This window comes from Octopus bimaculoides, chromosome 5, assembly GCF_001194135.2.
Source record: "Octopus bimaculoides isolate UCB-OBI-ISO-001 chromosome 5, ASM119413v2, whole genome shotgun sequence".
Classification (NCBI taxonomy): Eukaryota; Metazoa; Mollusca; class Cephalopoda; order Octopoda; family Octopodidae; genus Octopus; species Octopus bimaculoides.
In genome coordinates, this window is record NC_068985.1 from 104,747,073 (window position 1) to 104,756,907 (window position 9,835).

The window sequence follows — 9,835 nt, forward strand, 5'->3', positions numbered from 1 at the left end:
GAGAGAGAGAGAGAGAGAGAGAGCATGTGAGAGCGAATGTGTGAGAGAGAGAGTATCAAGGGACATTTTTCAAACGCACAGAAACACACTGAAGCTCATAAAAAACAACTGTCTTAAATAAACCACTTTGCTAATTCTTTAAATATCTACAGCAAAGCACTGGCCTATTTTGATGATATCAATAGCTTATAAATTAAGTAAGGACACCAAACAAATCTGGTTTTAATTTCAGCATTTCAAATGTTGACAGCATTGTCTGCAAGTCAAGGTCTTGGCAATGTGATATCCTAAAGTTTCCTATTGGTTACACCCTTCTAAGTGCTCAAACAGCTTTTCATGAAGAAACTATATGACTTGGCAATTAATAAACTTCTTGGATTCTAGAACCCATACATTAAGAAGAATGAAGTAAAACGAGAAACAGAAAACAAATGTTTTATTGTTTGGAGGTAATCTTTAGAATATATTTATTATATGACAGATGTAAATGATGTATACCTTCTTAGGCAATAATTATCATCATCATCATCATTTAACAGCCATTTTCCATGCTGGAATTGGTTGGACAGTTTGACAGGAGTAGGCAAGCCAGAGAACTGCACGAAGCTCTACAGTCAGCTTTGACATGGTTTACACAGCTGGATGCCCTTCCTAACACCAACCACTTTACAGAATGTATGGATGTTTTGTGTTTTTTTTTTTGCTTGGCACCAAACTGGACTGCAGATAGCTTGCAAGACAAATAGAGGGTGAGTGGTGTTGAGGGAGGTGGTTTTGTGCCAAGTGATGAGAAATTTAAACAATGACAGTAGGACAGAAATAGATGTTTTGCTGTAGGGGAAATATATGGCTATCCCAGTCAAAGAGAGAGAGAGAGAGAGAGAGAAAGAGAGAGAGAGAGAAAGATGGTGGTAAAGATGTGCTAGGGCATACCCTCAAGATACAAGGAGATGAATGTAAGTGGAGTGGTACCGAGGATTGGACAGGGTAAGTGAGCAAAGAGTGCATGAGAGGTGCTAGTGGAGTGAAAGTCAGGGGAAAAGGGGAACATTTGATTGAAAAAAAAACTGGCTGCTTACAAGTTTTACAAGTGCAAACAATAAAAATAATCAAATCATTAGAATCATATATATACATATATATATATATATATATATATATATATATATATATATATATATATATATATATATATATCATCATCATCATCATCGGTTAAAGTCCGCTTTCCCTGCTGGCATGGGCTGGACAATTTGACTGAGGACTGGTGAACCAGATGGCTACACTAGGCTCCAATCTGATCTGGCAAGGCATCAACAGCTGGATGCCCTTCCTAATGCCAACCACTCCAAGAGTATAGTGGGTGCTTTTTATGTGCAACTGGCATGCAGGAACGTCAGGCAACACTGGCATCGACCACGCTTGAATGGTGCTTTTTACATGCTACCACCATGGGAGCCAGTCAGGCGGCACTGGCAATGACCATATATACATATATATATAAAATTGAGGGAAAGTTTTTATATCTCAGGATAAAATTTTAACCCTTTTAACTAAGGTGCAGCAAGCATGGCTGAGTAGTAAAGAAGCTTGCTTTGTAACCATGTGGTTTTAGGTTCAATCATACTGCAAGGCAACTTGGTCAAGTGCCTTCTACTATATATAGCCTAGGCCAACCAATGCCTTGTGAGCAAATCTGGCACACAGTGGAAGCTCATTATGTGTATATATACATATGTGTATGTATGTGTGTGTCTATGTCCCCCTCGGCCACCCACTTAATAATAATAATAATGAATTTATTGTATACAGCGCTCAGGTGTGCTACAACTCATCAGAAAAAGTAACCAAAACTGCATGAACAGTACACAGAATGTGCACAGGAAGTGAATAGTGAATAAGCTTACAAAAAAAGAAAAAAACGAGGGGGGAGGGGCATCAAGCATACTGATGGCAAATTTCAGGAAGCATGGAAGTTTCGAAGGATGCAGTGACCTGATGGCTAACAACTGACGCAGCTAGTTTATTCCATGCTTCATCAATTCTGAGCATGAAAAAAATATCTGAGCTTGACAACAGGTTTTCATTTGTTTATATCCCTCTAGCTTAGTAATTCTGCAAAAGAGACCAATAGAATAAGCAACAAGCTTAAAAAATAAATAAGTACTAGCAGGTTGGTTTGTTTGATTAAAGCCCTTCGGTCCATCAACTGAAACAAGTAAAAGATAAAAAGTTTAAAGATGAATAAGCATTTTTTTTTTTATTTTAGTCACACAACAACAACAAACTACTAAGACAGCTAAAGCTAATTATTTTTAGATTTGTTCTGGCATTGTTTAGTTCTCTTTCATGAACACATAAATAATTTGGCCATTAATAACAATCCTACCAACAAAAGTTATCAAAATAAAGGATAAAAGATAAAGATAGCAACTAGAGATTTATGTTTATTTACGCTTTTCGAGCGAGATCGTTGCCAGTGCCCCTGGACTGGCTCTTGTGCAGGTGGCACATAAAATACACCATCTTGAGCATGGCCATTGCCAGTACCGCCTGACTGGCCTTCGTGCGGGTGACACGTAAAAGCACCCACTACACTCTCTGAGTGGTTGGCGTTAGGAAGGGCATCCAGCCGTAGAAACTCTGCCAAATCAGATTGGAGCCTGGTGTAGCCATCTGGTTTCACCAGTCCTCAGTCAAATCGTCCAACCCATGCTAGCATGGAAAGCGGACGTTAAACGACGATGATGATGATGATGATACAATATAAATCTTGATGTAATCATTTAACATGACTTCAAAATTTTTGTAGTTTTCACTTGACTTCAAAAACTAAAATATTTAGATATTACTATGGCATTACTACCCCAAATATGAAAGAAGGTATGGCCAAGTGGTTAAGAGATTTGCAATTATGGAAGTCCCAAGTTTGATCCAGTGTGCAGTATCTTGGGCAAGTGTCTTTTATCATAGACTAGGGTTGATCTAAGCTTTGTGAGTGAAACTGGGTGTAGGCAGAAACTGTGTGGAAGGCTGCCAAATGGACTGTACCTGTACTTCAAAGGTTCAGCCTTGTCACTGAATGAGAATTACACTAAAGATATACATGTGAAAACAATCATTTATATGTTTATTTAAGAGGGAATTCAGTTGATTAAGCAGCAAACAGAATTCTCATCAGCAAAGCCAATAAAGAATCCAGACTTAAGAGAGTTTGTATATAAGCTGTACTTTCAACTAAAAATACTAAATTTTTCCACAAATAGGCACAGGTGTGACTGTGTGATAAGAAGTTTGCTTCCCAACCACATGGTACCAGATTCAGTCCCGCTGCGTGGCACTTTGGCCAAGTGTCTTCTACTATAGCCTCAGGCAAACCAAGCTTTCCGAGTCTAATTGTGTGCAGAGAGTCAATGTATGCTCTTCTTTGCTGTCGTGTCTCACAAATGAACCTTTTTTAGACCAAATAATGACTGATGACGAGAAATGGGTTCTCTATAAAAATGTCCTGATCACGAGAAATGGGTTCTCAATAAGAATGTCATGTGCTGAAGACAGTGGGTAGGGAAAGAAGAAACACTGGCACTCCAGACTAAAGTAAGTCTTCACCCACGTAAGGTGTTGCTATCTCTGTTTGGTGGGATATGAAAGGTTTAGTCTCCTTTGAACTTTTAAACTCAAACCAAAAGATAACAAAGGAGATCTACTGTGAGCAGCTTGAGTAGCTTCAGTCAGCGCTAGAAGAAAAACGACCATCTTTGCTTTCGAGACGAAAGATATTCTTCCATCAGGATAATACTCAGCCACATACAGTAAAGATGACATTCCAAAGGCTGGGGCAGTCTGAATGGGAAATGATGCCCCACCCACCATATTTGCTAGACATTGCCCCATCTTATTACCATTTATTCTGCAGTCTTCAAAATCATTTGGACAGAAAAAATATGAATTCTACAGACGAGGTCAGAATAGTATTGGAGGAATATTTTTCATCACAGACAAGTGAATTTTGGAAGAGGGGCCTTGCAAGTCTACCAGATAGATGGAAGAACATTGTAGAAATGAAGGAGAGTATATTTTAGATTAAAAAAGAAGTTTGTTTATCTTAATTCTGAAAAATAAAAGACGTATTAAAAAACGCATTATTTATGGGATGACCCTATATATATATGTGTGTGTGTGTGTGTATGAAATTAATATAAACAGCAGTTTGCAATGTGTCACCAAAAAGGAGAGTTACAATTGTCACTAAATGTGACTAGGGTGTTAGAAACACCTACATTGCTAGAAATAAGAGCTAAAATGCTCTAATGCTGTAGTCACACATACATAAATGTAAACATACACACTAACAGGGAATAAGAGGTAAAATGCTTTAATGCTGTAGTCAACGTACATAAATGTAAGCATATACACTAACAGATCCCTGTTAGTGTATATGTTTACATTTATGTACGTTGACTACAGCATTAGAGCATTTTAGCTCTTATTTCTAGCAATGTAGGTGTTTCTAACACCCTAGTCACATTTAGTGACAGTTACACACACGCACACACACACAATCTTTTTATTTTATTCATAGCTATTGCCAGATATGATACTATTCGGTAATTTATTCAAGATTTTGTACCATTATCCTCCTTTAGATGACACCAATCTGTTGCATATTTTGTTTGTAGCAGGAGTTGAATTCACCATTGCTAGCTGTCAAAACACTTGTTAGTCACTAACAGTGTTACGGTGTTCCCAATGCCTGCAACACTGAATTGTACATTCAAATGCAATAAAAATGGGCTGGGCCTTTAAATGTTAACAACCATTTCCCACTTGTATACACCAGTGACAGGATATGAAGAGTGAATTGTTCCGTTAACAGGCAGCAGCAATTTTTGAGTCTCCAATGGGTAAATCTTTTTTTTACATATATGCTCCATTGTTTTTAAAATAATAATTACCACATTTGATTGCATACAAGATGCAATTTTTTTTCAAAAACAAATCTCAAAAAAACAACCCCAGATCTTATATGCTAAGTTAGGCCTTCCAATAAGCTCACTATTATAGGCTAATTTTAATCCAGATGTCTCTTCTACTAATCCTAACTCCATAATAATAATAATAATAATCCTTTCTACTAAAAGCACAAGGCCTGAATTTTGAGGGGAGGAGACCAGTTGATTTCCTCAATCCCAATGTTTCACTGGTACTTAATTTATCAACCCCAAAAGGATGAAAAGCAAAGTCAACCTCAGCAGAATTCGAACTCAGAACATAAGGACGGACAATATGCCACTAAGCATTTTGCCCAGCATGCAAACGACTCTGCCAACTTGCCACCTTAAACTCCATACTAATAATTATTTTTATTTAAAATTAGCTAAGGTACTTTTTGTAATGTGCTGCTCAATTGCCTTAGATATTGCATTAAAAAACTCTTTTTTTTTTCCAAATATGCGTTGCTGCAAATAAGGTGTGTCCAATATCCTTTGTGTGTGTAATATACTCATGCATCTTCTATGCCATCAAATACTGTAGCTATTATAAAAATATTATTGTAAACAATTAAAACTTTTGAACCAATAATTTTGAGTAGAATGCATGTAATTATTTCTTACGTAAGCTTTTATTGTTTATAATAAGATATTTGTTAAAGAAATACTCCTTCAACACGACTTCCTTCTACTTCCTTTTTATATTAACTGAAGACTTTTTTAACTAAACAGCCAACGTGTCAATTATTTATACTGCTAATATACTGTATTTTTGCATAGATTACAGTGATAAACAGGCCTTAAAAAAGAATCTCGAGATTAAATTAAGAAAAATAAGGAAAAGGAGAAAGTTTCCTACAGATAATAACAAATTTAAATTAGTGTTCAGTTGAAACTTAACGAATATAAACTTTCACTTTCACGGAACATTCTTTAATGATGCAGTTTAAAAAGCAGGCAGATAATCTAATAACTTTTCTATTTTATGAACATTAAGTATGAAAATATTAATCTTATACTACCTAGAACAAATCCAGAATAAGAAGAAGGATATTGTTAACTTAAATACTGGTGCAAAATTTAATCACTTCTTAAGAGTTGAAAGTCAACAAGAGGGGACAATGAACCCCAAACCAAGAAAGACTAAACTAATTATGATGAACAGGTTAAGTACAGCCTCCAAGTGTTTTGTTGGTAATGACACTACATGCAAAGAAAAGCTATCAACCCTAAAATAGTAAATTTTTTCCGATTCTAAAATATCAATGCAATGCAACCACACTGCATTTGATGAGCGCAACATATCTGTACGGTAATATCAACCCATATATATTTCTAATAAAAATTTCAATTTAAACATGTTTATTATTGATTTGTAATGTACATACCTTTTTTTTTCCTTTTAAATATATCCATTACAGTCTTAGAATATTAACAAATAAAAAGATACTTAAATGCGTTTCAGCATGTTCGGTGATATTTAGAAAACCAAGTACTTTTTACTTTAGAATAAATGTTTATTGTAGACAAAAGGTGATACTTCACATTACCTAGTTATATTCGGAGATAACAATAAGTCAAATATTATGACGTATAATAACAACATGAAAGGTGTCTATTCAATAAGCAGTTGTAGGTCACCTTAAATTTCACTCATGCTTTAAAGCATAAATTAATACTCCAAAACTGAAGAGAGAAAAAAATCCTGTTGGATATAAACAGCAGTCAGCAACAGACTAACCACTACAACAAGCTTTGTGTCTGTAACCAGTAGTTACAAGGTAATTCCTGTTACTCTAGAGCCAATTCAGCCTTTCATATTACAGATGATGAAAATTGATTAGAGCTGAGAGTATAGATTTCCTCAGGAAACCAAGGGAGCTATTCTAAAACTATATTTCTTTCTTTGATGTAGACTCTATTCACAACAGATTTAATTTAAAGGAGCAGTTTGTGGATTTGGAACAGCTTTAAATTCTGAAAGTTTTCTAATGATAGTAAATGGGAACATGCCAATGTTTTATGCCAATTAACTCACATCTCACCGGCTTATAGACCTCTGCTTCTATCTTTCTATATAGCCAAACATGGTATATGTACCTCACATATATGCATAAACATAAACATAAATTACACTCTCATCAGCTTGTGTCACTAATTAAACTATTCTCATGCCAACTGTAGTGTTCAAGTACTTTGTTAAGCTACAAAGTAAAAGAACAGGACCAAGAGTAAATATACTTAAAATATATACTCAGTAATTTCCTAGACTTATGTTTCTTGTGTTTTTTATTAGCACTTAGTTTCTGTTTTCATTTAAAGCCAAAGTTAATAATTATGGATACAAAAACACTTCAGAGTGATAAGACTGCCAAAAAAAGTATGTAGCCTGCTCTATGTATTACGACAGAGAGAAATTACTAAAGCATCAAGGCAAAGATGGGATCTTTGTGGTTTGAGTCATTGCATGTTGAAATCTTTAAATAAAATTTTTAATGTAGCATATAGATGTAATTTGTGACATTGAATCTGAATTTGTTATTCAATTATTCCAGAAAAATTTTGCAAAAATGTTACAGGTGTTCAAAGTTTGATAATTTTCAGAATTTTCAGCCAATCGGAAAACAGCGTGTTTGCTGCCTCTTCCATCATCTGTCACAGTAGCAAGAAGAATGGGGTGGAGGGTGTCAGCATGTTTTATTTTTCCATGGGATGTCCTTTCTTACAAATCTTCTTTTCTGGTATTATTCCTTTCTCTTGGAAGAAATATGCTGCATCCTCTTCTGTCTTTACTTTTTCCATCAAACAGGAAAGGTTTAAAGTTGTAGCCATCTCATCACTGATCTAAAATCTCTATACCATTCTCAAATCGAATTCCTACTGTTACGGAAACAAACAATTATAGAACATGTGGTGCTTACACTCCTTGGTTACTATGGAAACAGAGTTCTTACTATGCTAACAGAATTTCACAGTGATGTGTAAAATACTCGCTTCTGATAGGCTAAAATACCCAAATTTTGCAAACTTTAAAGGCTAATAACTTTTTGATTATAGATTTATAGGAACAATGATTTTCATTTTCATAATTAGTATACAAAACTTAATCCATATACCAAATTTGAAAACAATTGGAACCAAATTGGAGACAGTGATTCAAACCACAAAGATCCCAAAGATGCACTAGTGGAGGTTTGTGTTTGTGTAATGACTTGATTGCATTGACTCATTAATAAATCACAAATGACATGACAGCTGTAGAATTATACAAAATATTACCTGAATTGATCTAACAGTGTTAAAATAAAAAAAAAATAGACCTTTTCAATTGTTCTCTTATTTAATCCCTAAGAAGTTTTACTATGAGTAGATAAGAATTTTCTTTTTCCATTGTATAATTTTTGATGGAGTTCATTTTCAGTGTGTGTATGTATGGTTTGCTCTGGCACAACTATCTTTATCTTCTTCCCAGCTACCTCTACTCAAACAATGCAAGGTACCCATGTTATCTTCTCTATAGCAAGACACCTGTCCTTGTACTTCTATGGTACTTTAGCCTCTCAACAACTGTCATAAAGCTACCTCTCTCTCTCTCTCAAATACTGACACTCTTAACCAAGTTCATTTCCTGTCTTGCAAGTTACTTACCTCACTGATGCCAGTGGCATGAAAAAAAGCATCCAATCTGATCTGGCAAAGTTTCTACAGCTGGATGCCCTTCCTAATGCCAACCACTCCGAGAGTGTAGTGGGTGCTTTTACATGCCACTGGCATGAAGGCCAGTCGGGTGGTTCTGGCAACGACCACGCTCAAAAGGTGTTTTTTACATCCTACCTGCACAGGAGCCAGTCCAGCGACACTGGCAACGACCACGCTCGAATGTTGTTTTTCATGTGCCACTGGCACATTTGCTGGTAAGGTGACGCTGGCAACAATCATGCTCAAATGGGTCTTTTCATGTGTCACCAGTATGGGAGCCAATCTGAGGCCCTGGGAACGATCACGCTCGGATGTGCTTTTAACGTTCCACTGGCACAAGTACCAATCAGGTGGTACTGTTATCGGCCACGTCAGCGACTTTGATTTGTTTACACTTGCCTCAATAGGTCTTCGTAAGCAAAGTTCATTATCCAATGAATGAGGGGTACTCATAAGTGGGCCAGTTACACTCCATGTTCGGATGTGCATTTAACGTACCACTGGCATAATCAGGCAGTATTGTCATCAGCCACGTCAGCCATTTTGATTTTGATTTCACTTGCCGCAATAGGTCTTCGCATGCAAAGTTTATTGTCCAATGAATGAGGGATATTCATAAGTTGGCTGGTTACACCCACTGGCATAAGCCAAGGGCCATGGTCTCACTTTGCTTGCCGGGTCTTCTCAAGCACAGCATATCTTATCTTAAAGACCAAATACGAAAAAGAAACCATTAACAAGATATTTTATCTTTATATTTTACTTGTTTCAGTCATTAGACTGAGGCCATGCTGGGGCACTATCTAGAAGGGTTTTACTCAAATACTTATTCCTTTAAGTCTGATACTCATTTCTATTGCTCTCTCTCTCAACCACTAAGTTATAGGGATATAACAAACCAGCACCAGTTGTCAAGCAGTGGGAGACAAACACAGATGAAACACACACACACAAATTATATATATATATATATATATATATACTACACTCTCTGAGTGGTTGGCGTTAGGAAGGGCATCCAGCTGTAGAAACTCTGCCAAATCAGACTGGAGCCTGGTGTTGCCATCCGGTTTCACCAGTCCTCAGTCAAATCGTCCAACCCATGCTAGCATGGAAAGCGGACGTTAAACGATGATGATGATGAT

General features: G+C 36.3%; 1 protein-coding gene across 3 annotated transcripts in view; it reads right to left on the reverse strand.

The window, feature by feature from the left end:
* LOC106881312 (arfaptin-2) overlaps nucleotides 1–9,835 on the reverse strand; it is an 85,436-nt gene that overhangs the window by 25,597 nt on the left and 50,004 nt on the right. The window lies entirely within an intron of this gene.